This window comes from Filicampus tigris, chromosome 11, assembly GCF_054856515.1.
Source record: "Filicampus tigris isolate MCC_2025a chromosome 11, RoL_Ftig_1.0, whole genome shotgun sequence".
In the NCBI taxonomy this organism is placed as follows: Eukaryota; Metazoa; Chordata; class Actinopteri; order Syngnathiformes; family Syngnathidae; genus Filicampus; species Filicampus tigris.
In genome coordinates, this window is record NC_141227.1 from 22,946,134 (window position 1) to 22,961,414 (window position 15,281).

At 40.8% G+C, this 15,281-nt stretch overlaps 1 protein-coding gene across 3 annotated transcripts in view; it reads left to right on the top strand.

Annotated features, from left to right (window-relative positions):
* arid5b (AT-rich interaction domain 5B) overlaps window positions 1–15,281 on the top strand; it is a 121,016-nt gene that overhangs the window by 43,490 nt on the left and 62,245 nt on the right. The window lies entirely within an intron of this gene.

Sequence of the window (15,281 nt, forward strand, 5' to 3'; positions counted from 1 at the left end):
TATGCTAACTATGCTCCTGTTGACAACTGGTTGGTAACAATTACGAACTTAATAGCTGACAATTCCATACTATCATTAGCATGTGCAACCGCGAATAAGTATCATTTATGAAGTCTGTTTTTAACTATTTTTTGTTCTTAGCCTGTTGACAATTATGCCTTAAGATAAAACAACATAAAATCCGTTGTTATATTAAGGGCATCGTCATTTGGAAAGGCTACATGGCTAACACCTGTTCGCAGGTGGAAAAACAATTTTGTGGTTGTATTTGGGGTGCTGTCAGGCAGCTAACCTTTTGAGCTCCTGTTGACTGGTTAGCGAATTGTTTGGAACAGTTGAAAAACAAAGGGGGGGGGCGACACCACTAAATAGTTCTACTTTGTGGTGTTTTCCTTGGGCCAGTGTTTCTGATGTATTAGACTAGTTTACAAGTACTCTCTTTGTGCTAAGATATGCTAACCATGCTCCGATTTATAGACGGTTAACGGAATATTTGGCACAATGAAAAACTTGACCTCTGAGATTTATTCTTTAGCATGTCGCTGGGAGTCCTGCTTGGATAAGACCTAGGCAGGATCATCGGGTACTACTAACTACTGGCCTGGCGTGCTTATTACAGCGTTTTCAGGATATTTCAACCAGATTGTTTTCATGTAAGTCCCTGAGACCAGTTAGGAGTGATGACAGTGTGCCTCCTGCCTCCTCATCAGTCGCATTGTATTTTGTGCCTGGATGGCTGCGCATTCATCTCGTACACAATCGGGTGTCACGCAGTGTTCCATCCATTAAAGCGCAACATAAAGCCTCAGCGACTCATGTTAATAGGAAGTGTTTGGGTCTAATAATGTAATCATCGGAAAGGACACGACGTACCCCCTTGTTATGCTTACGCCCTCACTGAGGTGTCTATGGCTAATTACAGTAATTCTTCTGATCGCACTTAAGACAAACAAACAAACAACTTCTGCTCCTTTTCTACGAGGAAACAAAATGAGAGGAAACTGAAATGAGTTCAGTTCAAGCAACATGGACATAAATGAGTTTCTGAGCCAATTTGAAAGCTGTTGCTAATCGAAACAGCAGTACCAACCGAAGTATGAAAGTCTTTCGCGTTCTTGGATCAAAGGTGGATGCCCCATGATGATGTGTGTCTGTCTATGTTCTCTATGTTCTCGCCTTGTTTCTTGCCGTTTCTCCACAGTAGTCATTTTTAACGACAGTTATACTCCAAGTAAATTCTAAAATACCACAAAACATTGTTGACGGCCTCTCGCCCCATAAAAGCCTCCCCTATCTGTAGTTAAGTAAATAAACCGTCGCTATATGCATAACGGCACACTCAAGCTCACCAAAACCGCTAAAAATACCAACACAGTTTGTCGCTTAGTGCATCCATCTCTCGCCATCCCATTAAAATCCATATTTCTGCTTGTAATAACCCTTTGATGTTTTTTTAAATAGCTTTTTGAAAAAACAAGCCTTTCTAACGGCTCTCTTGATGACTTCCAAGGAGAACGAGCCTCTCGGCGTGTTTAATGCCTACTGCAATAATGTCCTTGATTGCGCCACATTGCTCCCATCACAAATACAAAAAAAAAAAAAAAGCACAAGAGGATCAATACGGGATGCTTTGTTGCAATTGGGGAAATCAATACAGTTTGTGTTGTGTTTGTAAGCGTGGGATTTTGGAGCTTTGTGAAAATATGTCAAAAGTGCATTTACAACCATCGTGTTACGTTTGTGTCTTTGTTACATCAAAGATATTCATGGGTCAATATGACCTGCTGCATTGTTTTTATCCTGTTTTTGTACAAAAAAGGTTTTTGGTGAATATTGGAAAATCCCCCAAATAAAATCAATGTGCTTTACTAAAATTTACCAGTCAAATGTTTTGACATGTTGAGCCTTTTTCTTCTTCAACTTTAATTGAACACCACCGATATGTATTCGGATGTTCTTCTATCTTGACGACAGGGGGGCTTGGCTTATTTGTGTTTCTTGATGTGCCCGCTCCGTTGCATGCACCACCTCCTGCTGCACAAATCCTGCTGGTCAAAGTGTCGTTCGGTGGCTTGTTGAAGTGCTGCCTCCACAAATTGAAAGTACATTCAAATCTTCATGGGCACATACTTAGTCGGGCCAATATGGTGAAAATAGTCCGTGGTGGCTTTATGTAAGTGCTACTCATTTGCACGCTGGACACGGTGGGAGAACCTTTCCAGAGGTCTCCAATAATACTACAGAGTCACTGGATTTGTTGCTAGTTGCTTGTTTTGAAAAATAGTTACTAAATATAACGCCCAACGGACTAAATTGGCAACACAGAGTAGCCCTCAACACTCTCAGTCGTCATGGTAATGAAAGCCGCTGTCATTTATTATCCTTGGTTTATTTTTTTATTGAAAAATGACAGATATCTGTCATTTTTCAATAAAAAACATGTTGCTCTTTCTATATCTTTATACTTGTCTTTTTTTGGGGTGGGTAAACCTTTATACATAACTTCAGTTGTATCCCTAAATGAAAAATCAAAGAAAATGTAGAAAAACACATTTCACAATGGTAACAAAAGAGGGCAAAATAAAGAAACGACCATAACTTCTATGGTGGAGTTCATTGCTCCATTTTTATTCTTTCTACCTTTTGTGTATTTTAAAGGAAATATGTCACAGACCTTTTATTAAAACCCCTTGGAACTCTTTTTAACTCATTCACTGCCAGACATTTTCAGACCCTCTTTTACCCTAACATTTGAAAAAAACATAACTATGATCCTGGGATTGAATGGCTGGGCTGTGAAAAGACAAGTAAATACGTCAATGACAGTGAATGAGTTAAAAAAAAATGCTTGATTTGTTTCCTTTACTTTCGAGTGATGGCAGACCAAAACAAAGCTCTCCGCCTTTGATGCATCCAAAGAATCTCTTTACAAGTTTCAATGCCACAAAAGTCTGTCTACTGTGTACAACATGTCTTTTTTAGTAGGCCTACATTCAGATAATCTTCTAATCTTTTGTGTGTAAAATCTCATGAGACCCGTTCTGAAGATACCAATTTAAGACTCTTCTCTTGGACACTCAAACATTTGTGTTTGTTGCCTCCAGCTTTGCGAGGACGTGAGTGACCGAGGTAAAAAGCAAAAAGAAAGAAAAACGACACACACATACACACACCTGAGTTTTTGCATAGAAATATTAAATCAGGCTGCCACCGACCTCCAATGAAATATTCATGCCGCAAAGAGCAGCAGTACGTTGACCATGGCGACGTCTGACGACATAACTGATGATATACGGCGGCGGCTCAGCATTATTACCTGAATGATGCATTCGCTGTTTGTTATTCCCTGCGAGAGGAATGAGCTTGTGCCCACCCCGCCACCGCAACAGGATACTGCAGCTCGCTGGCTTAAAACCATCTCACCGCTAAAAAGCAATAATGCCTGCCATTGTTGTTGAGGGAAACTGATTTTTCTTTTTTCTTTTTTTTTTCTTTTTTTTGGGCCCTTACTGCGTAGCCTAACTTTTCCTGGCAAGCTGCCACTGGGACTTAAGCGTGCTGTTCTGTAGTCATGTAGTAACATACAGTATAAGAAAAAAAAAAAAACCCACATGGTTTAACAGTATAAGAAAAAAAAAACCCACATGGTTTAACAAACGTGTGTTACATGTAAAACGTCTCCTCCATCCCCTCTCTCAGTAAGAGCAGAAATTGTGTGATTCATTTTAGGGAGCGGGTGACCTCAGCGCTGCATTAGCAGCGATGACTTCTAAACCTGTGAGGCGGATAATTGATTGGCAGCGTGATTCAGAGAACCGGCTTTGAACACGCAGAGTTCACAAGCGAGGTCTCCGACCGACTTAAAATAGGCGCTCGCATCACCAATGTAGCCATTATGTGCAAAATGATAGCTTTCGCGGCGTATTTCCGTGCAAATCCGCCGTGGGTTTTAATAAACCAACTGAAATAGGGCACGAGAGGTGGATAACAAAAGGGAGCGTAGCCACATTAAAGTAATCGTATTAGATCAGTGATTCCGAGGCACGTCTTTTACATGAGACAAATCTCTGGGCACCAAAGCAAAATGTCACAAAATGTATACACGTGATACCTTATTTACGAGTTGAATTCCTTTTGTGACCACACTCAATATAATCGTATATCAAATACATTTTTCCCAATGAAATGAAATGTCGTTAATCTGTTCCAGCTACCCCCAAAACAAGGTTTTAAATCTGTTTTGAATAAAGACTAACAGCACTGTACGTATTGTTTAAAAAAATGAATAAAACACAAAAGAGTGTAAATAAATCCAACTGGTTTAATAAAGTGTAGTTGCTGTATGTGTTGACTTGCGTTTAAGGGGTGTGGCCTGGTGAGAGGCATGTTGGGAGTGTGCTTGTTTTGTGTTTTTGTCTGTTTGTCCCGTTAAATATAATGTCTCAAAATTACATGAGTGACGGCATTGGTTCCTTAATTGCACATAAAGTGGACCGACGGGGAAGAGGGACGGCTTGTGAAAATCGGAATAGCAAAAATCGACGTATAATTGACTATTCTAGATACATTGGAATGAAAGTATAAGATAAAAATAGGCATTTTCCATGAAAAGTCTGGGTTAAAGTAAAAAAAAAAAAAAAAAAGAAAAACTGCAAATAGGTGATTTTTTTTTCACATAAGTCACATTTCAAGTTTTAGCTCAAAGCATAAAAATGGACCAAGGGACGGCTTGTGACTTGAAAAACTCTTAAATTGGAGCACTCGTTAGTCACGGTAGCATGGCATTTATATTTTATTTTTATTTTGACCTTTATTTAACCAGGTTAAAATCTAATTTGGATTTACTGCCTCTATTGCAAGAGTGACTGACCAAGAAGCAGGAGCACAAGAGGCTCATTACAATACACAAACATACTTGTCAGATGAAACAATTACAACCATCATGCCTTTGTGTACATAAAAATATATACCCGGTATACATTTCCCAAGTGTATTTTGTCAAGTCTGTTTGAAAAGACCCAAGTATAATCATCCAAATGCTGCAGTGCCTGCATCATCCACAATGCCATTCGCTTAATCAAGTAATGCAAACTGTTTTTTTTTTTTTTTTTTGAGTTGTTGTTGTATTGGAGTGCGCATTAAGGTTTCTTTTTACAGACCAATCCACCAGGGATGGCTTACCAGGCAAGTTTACATTCTGCCCCTTTATCTCTCCCCAGAGAACTGGCCTGATTCGCTCTTTTTTTTCACCCCCCTTCTTTCTTTTTATTGCCGCCTGCCGAAATTGCTTTCTGCTCGTATAGAGTACGAGGCGGAACGTCAGGGAAGTTGTATCTGCAGAGACAAGTCGGCCGACCGGTGGGTCGGGCCGAGCACTGGATAAAAAAAAAAAAAAAAGCTCAAAAGCAAATAAATGATGATGAAATAGCTGCGGCCTACAGAAAAATGGGTTGCATTTTTGCGTTGGTATAGTGTGTGGGGAGATGCAAGGTCATATTGTACCGGAGCCTGGTTTAGCCTTCATTGTTGCACCATCGCGGGCAGGCTAACACAAGCAGACGGGAAACTCTGTAAACATGTGGGCGTTCAGACACACACAGTACAGTCGACTACAAACATGCGCTACCCTTCACTTTTTGCACTCTATGTTTCACACGTGTCAAAACAAAGGAGAGACGGAACAGTCAGTTTGATGGAACTATCAGTGGCGGCTGCTGAGGGTCAGCAAGGCTTTATCTGCCGGCCCAAATACGATGAGAAGCACTGGCGTACATGGACAACCTACATTCTAATAGTTGTTCCATGAACTTGTTTCTGTTCTCGTGAATTTGTAGTACAAGTCCATGTATGTGGGAGTATAATTGTTTTTGTCCAATCAGATCTCAGCTTCTGTGTTGCCATGCCAGTCTAATCTGCCCATAGCCTTTAGAATCAGTAGTGCTGGCTCATGTCACGTTTAGAACAAAGTATACAATCAATCCGACACACACGCACACACACACGCACACACACACCCACACACACACACACACACACACACACACCGTCCATGTGTACATCCTACTATAGACATATTATGTAAGGTTGGTGTAAATATAATGCATGCTAGATGTGTATGTTTATTTATGATACGTAGAATATGCGATAGGTATATTGATACCATACGTAGATTCACAAAATAACTAGATATATAGCTATAGACAGTAAGTACATATAGATTTTATATCTATATATTGATACTAGAAGATTTATATTGGAGCTTCAGTATAGACATTTTACTCCATGTAGTAAGATAGATACCGTACTCTGCATAGACAATAGATGCACATCAATATCCTGTATAGTTACTAGAGACATGATCAGTTCAGCGCAGCCACTTTGGTATTCTTTTTAAAACTGGGATAAACCCCTTGAGAGGCAACATCCCTTTTCCCACGTATGTAGATACAAGAGATACTGCCTATATACAGTAGCTCACAAAAGTTAGTACACGGCACACATTTATGTAAATATTTTCTTTTATCCTTTCTGGGAAAGCGCAAGAAATTTCACAATGTAAAGTAGTCAGTGCAGTTTGTATAACAGCGCAAAATTACTGCCCCCTCAAACTGACACAACACAGCCATAAACTGCTGGCAACAAAAGTGAGTACACCCCACAGTGAAACTTCAAATCAAATTTGCTGTTTTCCCTCCCTTGTGTCGTGTGACTTGTTGTGTTGCCATTTCTACAGTGTTTTGAGATTGACAGTGGTGAAAATTGGTAGATTTCTTCTCTGGACAGATACTATTTACATATGAACGTATAGATGCTATAGATCCTTTTGATATGAATGCACACACACCAACAGTGAATGTACAGTAAATATGAATACTGTAGCTGTCATTAAAAATAGTGTGTATACTAGATCAATATTATTTACAGTAGATCGCAAAATAGATATACGGCTCTACTTTGCCATTGTTCATGCTGATATTTGATTCATATTTATACACGGTAACACACGCCACCATGTAATTCAACATTGGGGACAAATGAACATTTTCGTGGAATTTCTAATGTGCCAATTCCCAAGGTAATGATGGCGAGCTGTTATTATTCAAGGATGGAAGCGCTCCATCATCGGGCGGCATACGTCCCGCTCAAATGGATGCATTCAATGCCTCCCGTCCGCTAACAGTAGCGGCACGCGACTTAACACCACTATGCATAATTTATGCTTTCGGTGCATTACATTAATGTAGCGGGGAGCTGCTTTTGTGCACAGGGACTTCTTCCATTAAAGAGGTAATTTCGGGTGAATCACGCTCAAGGACGTGCGGTGAGCTAATAACACTTAAAATGGCTGACCTTCACGTTAGATGTACGATTAAAAGACGGACTATATGCAGTAGCTGCCACGTGTACATATAAATAAGAATTTTGTACATGTGTGTATATATATCTACATATATATATATATCTATATATAAATGCAGAATGAGAGAGAGGGAATAAATTGTAATGAAAAAATACTGTGACAAGGAAAAACTGAGATTTTTGTGATGATTAAACATGATCTTTTCAATGCTATTGATGTTTAAAAAAAGCGAGAGAGGGAACAAAAAACACCATTTGCAGGTTTATATTAGCATTTTTCTTGCTGCGGGCGGCTCCCCCATCTGCTGTGGGCATTACATCATAGCAGATTGCTGCATTGTTTCGAGCATGCACTGTGACTCTATCTCGCTGGCTGTGTTTTTTATTTTTATTTTTTTACAATTCAACTTTGTCAGCATGAACACACTTAGCGGTGCCTTTGATTCACTGCGGGCGTAACTGGGGCAGCACCACAAAATACACACTCGCATACACGCACACACCTCTGAAAAAGAAATGGAGGCGAATTTTGCTTTGAAAACGATCAGCAAACTGTGTCGGCTAAGGTTACGGGCTTATTAATAAGCGCATTGCTTCGAGCATGTCATCAAACGATGTGGTACATATTACCGCACAGGAAACGCTACCCATCTGGGCGTACAGTAGATGTTTCCTTTCATTTTTCACAGTTTTTCAGCATGTTTTTTTTTTTTTTTTTTTAAATACATAAATAATTTAATTTAATTTAATAGTTTATGAACTATATAATATAGCTAACGTTGGGAAGAATCTCCAAAGCCATCACTTTTAGGGAAAGCAGTCAAATCTAACGTGCATTTTTGTAATCCAAAACACGTCAATATTTACAAAATATGAGCGTTTGCTGAGGACTTTGAAGATAGATTGATGGAACCTTCCATGTTTTCATTGTCAAAGACATTTTTCCGTTCCCACAACTAACCAAAATATTCGTATTTCGTAAACATCAGAGACAAATGAGTCTGCACTGAATTGAAGACATGTTCTGGCATTCTACAAAACTGAATGTCATTAACATCAAAGACATTTCAAAGTCCCCAACAAAACAAATGGTCATGTTCTCCTAAACATTGATGACCGTTTTTATTTACTTATTTATTTTTAACGAACGTAATAGCCGTGTTTTTATGAACAAAGAAGACAATTGAGAGTCTCCAAAGGACGGATTGAGTGGGCTTTCTTCACTATTTATGCTTGCCTTTTGGGAAAACAAGTACTCGTTCTAGAAATGACAAAAATCACACATGCTCACAATAGCTAGCTTTCTAGCTAGCCTTGTTGCTATGCCTCAAATCTGGCCGCTGCGCCACAGTCTCCCCTTTGCTGCAGTGGTCCGGCTACAAGTGATGCCTTCAGGGCAGCGTGGCTTTTACACTTTGCCGTCATTTGCGCTTTTCTCATCGTTCCCCAGTGGGAACGTTGCATATGGAAAGGATTCCCAAAGCAGCATATTTGAGGGACTATGACTTTATTTGGACACACTGTTGCAGGAGAGCCACAACTCTGTGAAAAAAGTAAAACGAAAAAAAAAAAAACGAGCGCCATCTGCACCATTCCTTTCATATAGAATAATAAAATGTCACATTTTAAGTTAGTAATTTACCACTTTGGGAAAGGAGGGGGAGGAATCATGACTTGCTATGCTCACAAGTACAGAAGACTAATTGAGTATGAAAGCACACAGTGATATCACCGCATTCCATTTTTTTTTCTCTCCGACACAACATCTGATCTTTACGCCAGACTTGGCACACACACACACACACGCACACCCCCACAAACACACACACACATACACACACACTGGCGCCGATATCCCGGCAATATTTCAGTTGGAACGTTTCAATTTGATGCGGAGGCTAGATTGTGTCAGAGCGTTCACACCGGTCGGGATTTGCGATAAGCGCGGCGGGCAGATGCCATCCTCTGTCCGGACGACAACGGCGACAGCATATTTGCGGGATATTCGGATAGTAGTCGCTGTCGCACGTGGACCGAGGAAGGGGCGGGTAGGCAAAAGATAAAGTGAGCAAGAGTAATGCTTTGTTGTGATGGAAACCCTGCACGTGACCGACCATTCATTCATACACCGCAAAAGCCGAAATCGAACCCAGATCAAACAGATCAAATCAAGCCATGATTTGCTTGTTCCATGTCTGCCGGGGTGTTACTTCCCCAAAATATGAATAAGGTACCGTATTTTAGAGACCATTCTGCGCACACAGCTCCAGAATAAGCTCCTGTAAGAGATGCCCGCACAAATTGGAACGCTGATGCACATTTCAACCGTTGATTAATTTTTACAAAACACGATGAGCACACTCACACCGGAGCTGCTGTCGGCCACAGCTCACAACCAGAAAACTCTCAGCCCACCCCACCAGGTCCCACCTCTTAAAGACGCATGCATGTAGGGAGACATGACAATGCGTACAATGTTTCTATTTATTTTATGCTTGGGCTTTTTTTTTTTTTGTGGCTTCAAGTACTTTACATGTTTGTGAATTGTGTTTTAAATTAATAAGTTAATATTTAGAAGTACTCTAATCATTGTTAATGTGTTTGAAGCTTTGTGGAGGGGAAAATGACTTTCTTTTCACCTATGACAGTTCGTCTTTTAAGACATCGGTGGGGAGCCTTGAGCCAAGATATATTTATTACATGTAAGCAATTTTTCCAAGTCCAATTTTCGTACTCTTTTGTTAGATCATTTTGCTTGAATTACATATGCTCCGAAATGTCCTGGTTTTTCTTTCTTCTTTTTTTTTTTTTTAAGCTCATTTTCGGCAGTGTACATTCATGTGGTTGGAGATATCCCCCAAATTTTTCTTGATCCTATCTAATGTACCTCGCCGCCTTTGATACTGTTTTTGGGTGCGCTGCCATTATCGCATGGCAGCATCTTCATTATAATCTGCAGGAGAATCACAGGCTGTGTTTTTCCCTCTAACGCTCTCTCTCTCTCTCCCTCATATCATTAATTCCTTTCTGACTGCTGGCCGGAAGCCAGCGAATTCTAAATCTGTAAGCAGTAAATTGTGCGCCGGGGTGGAAAAATCTATTAGATGTATGAGCATGCCTTGAATTTGAATGGGGGAGGGCGGAGGGGGATGATGGAGTGAAAGAGATGTTTCCTAGCTTCCTAATCAAATTCGGCGTCGGCGCACTGCGACGTCAGTTAATAATTTGTGTTATTTTATTTCTGGAATGTCCCGTAATGTGTTTTTCCACGGAAGAGGAGAGGGAGGGGACGGTTAAACAATGAGCGCGGGTGGCCTCGGAGGAAATGAAAAGCTCCGTCTCTCCATTAAGCGAGGCGAGGCCTCAAACAGCAGTTGTGCATCTCTCGTCTCTCCATTAGTCGGGTCTGGAACAACACACAGATGGAGAGAAAGTGAGAGGGATGCTAGTGACTGACCTCTGCCAAGCCTTCTTAAATAGACGCTGAGCCAGACAGCCGCCTCCATGGTACACTTATCTGCCAATTGCGTAAATCCATGACACATTCATGACATTTTTTTCGAATGTCGGTGTTTGCGAGGAACATATTTTTTTCCCCCCTACTTATTGCACAAATTTCCTGCCACTTTTGCTCTGACTCACACGCGCAGGCAAGTCCTTTCAGCTCTGTCAAAATGATCCTCCTTCCAAGTAGGACGGCAACATGAATATTTCAGCGGGCGGCCGCTGCTTTTGGTCCGCGCGACATTTCGCATTCTGCGCAAGCGCTCCGATCTTGCCGGCTATCGCGGCGCAGATTGTACTATTAATAACTCTGCATCTTTTATGAACTGGCTCAGTCCATCTGCTTTGTGGCGTTCCTGGGCCAGAGGCGATGAAAAGGACTCGCCGCGCTAATCGGGGGAAAGGCGCACAATAGAAGACGCTGTCGTTTAAGTGCGATATGAGCTGCGGTGGATTTGTACAGCGCTGTTTGGACGCGCTTGATGTTTTTATTTTTGTTTACCTGGCAGTTTTAGATCTAAAACCGTTGGATTAAAGACGAAGGGAATACGTTGGAGAACCACTGGCAACAATTGACATTTTTAAAGGTTTTGGGGATAAGTGGTTCAGAGAATGGTTGGATGGATAGTAGAATACCATAATGTTCAACCAAACTACATATTTTGACTCACGAAACGAATCAACCAAATGAATGCTAACATATAATGTGTAAGGTCATAGGCAGGCTAACAGAACTTAGCATAGCTGTTAGAACCTTTATACAACGGCGACTTGAACGCGCTGGCTAGCGCACATCTTGGCTTGTGAAATGCGTTTAGGTACATCAAGATCATTTGAAACGGATTTATGCCAATGTGAATATCATGTGTCGTGAAACCAAAACCAAGCGCAGTGCTAACGCAACTTCCAGCGGCATTCAAACAGATCAAGCCTCAGCAATAACATATCATTGGTGGGTTTTATGATATAATAATTCAGCGTCCACAAATGTCAATGTAGCACTTCTTCTTTTCCTAACAAGACGACAATGATAAAAGATTGGAACCTTCTCTCTTAGAATTTGTCTGAACGTACCCAGTGTGAACTGAGCCAAGTAGTTGGTGTACAGTTACACTCTTAGCATTTCCACGGTACCGTGTACACCAAATGGTGATACGTAGGGTCACGGTGGTCCACGTTTGAGCATGTCGGCGGCGGTTCGGTGCATTAGTCAAAGGCTCCTCAAAAGTAATCAGGAAACTGTCCCAAATTCGAGGCTTGGTATTACATTAAACAGCCAAACACTCTGATTCCTAAGCCACAAAAAAAAAACACTTTTTATAATGTTTCTCAGATGAAACCATGGCTCGACACGCAGCCACTGGATATTCTGTCTAAAAATCCGCACCGACAACTGGTAGTGATTTTGCATGCGGAGGAATAATAATCAAGTGAGAAGTGACATGTGAAGCGCTAACAACATGAATCATCATTAGCATTTGGCTCAGGCTTCTGAGGAGTGTGATTTTTTTTTTTTGTTTTTTTTTTTTGTGTGCATCATCTGACGGTCAGAATAAAGGAAATAAAAAAAACCTGAATAACATGGACTTGGTTTACCGGAACGTAACCTCCAGCTGCTCAACAGCATGTTTAATAAAATGAGTGAGCCAGCTTTTTTTTTTTTTTTTTCCCCCATTTGATGCACTGAGCTCAAGTGAAACAGCAGCTTTTACTTGAGTCATGGCTGAGGAGTACAGAAAGGGGTGGGGAGGGTGGCTTGATCGGGGGTTGCCAGACTGGCTGAATACCTCCTCGTCTGCCAAGTGCTCCTCGGGCCAGTACATAACACGGAAATGGACTGACAGGTTGAGAAAGAGGATCTCGCTGATCTATTGACGGCAGCTTGCTCGGGACTGGCCCCGGCTGTCGGAATTTCGCGGAATACAACCCCCCCCAAAAAAACAAGGTAATGCGCGTACAGTACACAAGAATCAAAATTCAAGATTCATAATTTATTCTGAAATTATTGTCCATCTTGGGAGTCTTCTTAAAGTCACCTTATAATTTTGACATTGTGATTCATCTTGTGACAAATGAATCACCTTTTTAGGGGCCTCGACATGCGCTTGGACAAACTCCTACTTGGAGGTTAGCCCAAATGAGCACCAATGGAAAGCAGTTATACAAGACAGACCCACAAGTAGGGATGTAAGGATTAATCGAAAACCGATTTCAAATCAATTCGCCTTCGATTAATCGATTCGATTAATCGAAAATCGAGTTGATTAAATCCATCTAGAAAATGATGTCTTGAAATGTTTTTTCATTCCAGATTCCACATGAATGTGTAGATCAGATTTTTAAAAAATCGAATCGAAAATCGGGAACTGAAAATCGAATCGAATCGGGGCTTTAGTGAATCGCTACATCCCTACCAACAAGCTTTTTTGCCTACGCATACAAAGGTGGGTGGAGCATGCCGTCCATATTGGATGATCATTTGAATTATTAGCCATGAAATAGGGATGATGAAATGAATGAGTCACCTTTTGGCAGACATCTCTTGAAATTGGGTAACATGTCTTTCATAACAGGGTGCACCAAAACGTCTCAAGGGCCCATGCCCAGAATTGTGTACATTTTGGTTTGAAGCAACCATTTTGAGAGAATTCCAGACCTACTTGGAAATGTTCCCACTCAGAAATAGACGTTGCAAGTAATACCCTTGCATCCTTGGCTGATTGGCTAGTAAAAAAAAAACAACAAAAAAAAAAACTCATGGTGTGGTTACTCCCCTTACCTCAACCCTATTGAGAACCTTTGGAGCAAAACATCTGAGGGTAGCAACAGACCGTTTGCGTCCAAACAGCAGCACTCTGAGGCTGTTTTGACATCCTGCAAAGACAACAACACTCACAAGTTCAATGGAAAGACAACAACACTCACAAGTTCAATGGAAGTTTTTGATTGAAGTCGCTTTTGATTCCAGTCAATACGACCTCCTAAATGCTGCAACTTGAACTGTTGTCACGTGTTTACAACTTACGAAATGTTTTGAAATTCTGTCATGCATTATAGTTTAAAGTGTTTCATTTTAAGAACGGTACTGTTCTCATTGGGAGGTTTGCTGCAAAAACATTTGAATTAGACTTCACCGTTAATGACTTGAATAATGCTGACTTTCATTTGTATCGACTATTGAGGAAAATCCGATTAAGATGTCATTTCCATAATCATTTGGAATACAGTCTAATGTCATTTGTATTGGGAGCAGTGTGTGGACACACACACACACACACACAGACTGTTATCTATCAAAGCTGGCGTCGCAATTACCCTCAAAGCAGGAAAATCCATGACCTCTGTGCTGGGAAATGAACACTGCGTTACAGGTTCAATGGCCATGTTGTGTACTCCTCCACTTTGGACGCTTATGCATTCGGAGAAGTGTTATTGACTGGCCAGCGGCTATTTATAGCCTGACACGGGTTTGCAACTCGATGCTGCAGGAACGAGTAGCGCGAAAGGCTCGATAATTACAATCCAAGCTATCCAAAGGATCCAAAAATCTCCCGCTGTGTACATTAATTCTTCGCAGGTTCACAGTCGTGCTATTTGGCAGATATAAATTTTTTTTTTTTTTTTTTGGTACACTTCCTTATTTTGTTTCTGCCACCCATTTATTGTGGGTGTAATTCCACTATCGACCACTAGATGGCTTACTATTTAGTTTGGCAGTTTAAATTTGAGAGGGATCAATAGACTGTTACGGTGTACATCCGTATTTTATTATAATATATATAAACATATATATATTTTTTCATTGCTTGCTGTCAATTTATGTTTAAATATGTTTTTATTATTTGAAGTGTATTTTAAAGACCTGTGTGTTTAAAGACCTTAAATAAAACTTCAGTGCCGTAAAAACATGCCTAGGTTGTATTTAAAAAGGGAATTTCTGTATCGCAAATTTCACTTATTAAGGAGGTGGTCTGGAACGTAACCCGCACGATGGGGGGGGGGATTAGTGTACTACCACAAATAATAACACTGTGTCGTCCAGGTTTATACAAAGTTTGCAACACGCTGTGCCACACGATTGGCTGTGAATAATGTGGATGCGTGGATGCTTCCTGCGCAATGCCACAGGAATAACAAAGCAGCCTAGCGAAAACAATGAATGCAGTGCAATGAGGCGCAGTTAAAAAGCTGCTCATTATGGCTTTCCTGCTTTAGTCCCGATGTGTAACAACCACAGAAGGATATTCCACCGTTTGGATTTTCGGAATTTGCCTTTGAATGCGAGACGGGTGCGTGTCGGGGAAAATTGACGAGATGTTTTAAAGGCATATTGTTGTGTAAAGTTGCCCCTTTTTGTCCTCCAGCTAAATACACACTTTCAATTGAGTGTTGCTGCTGGATGTCACTGTGGAAAATGC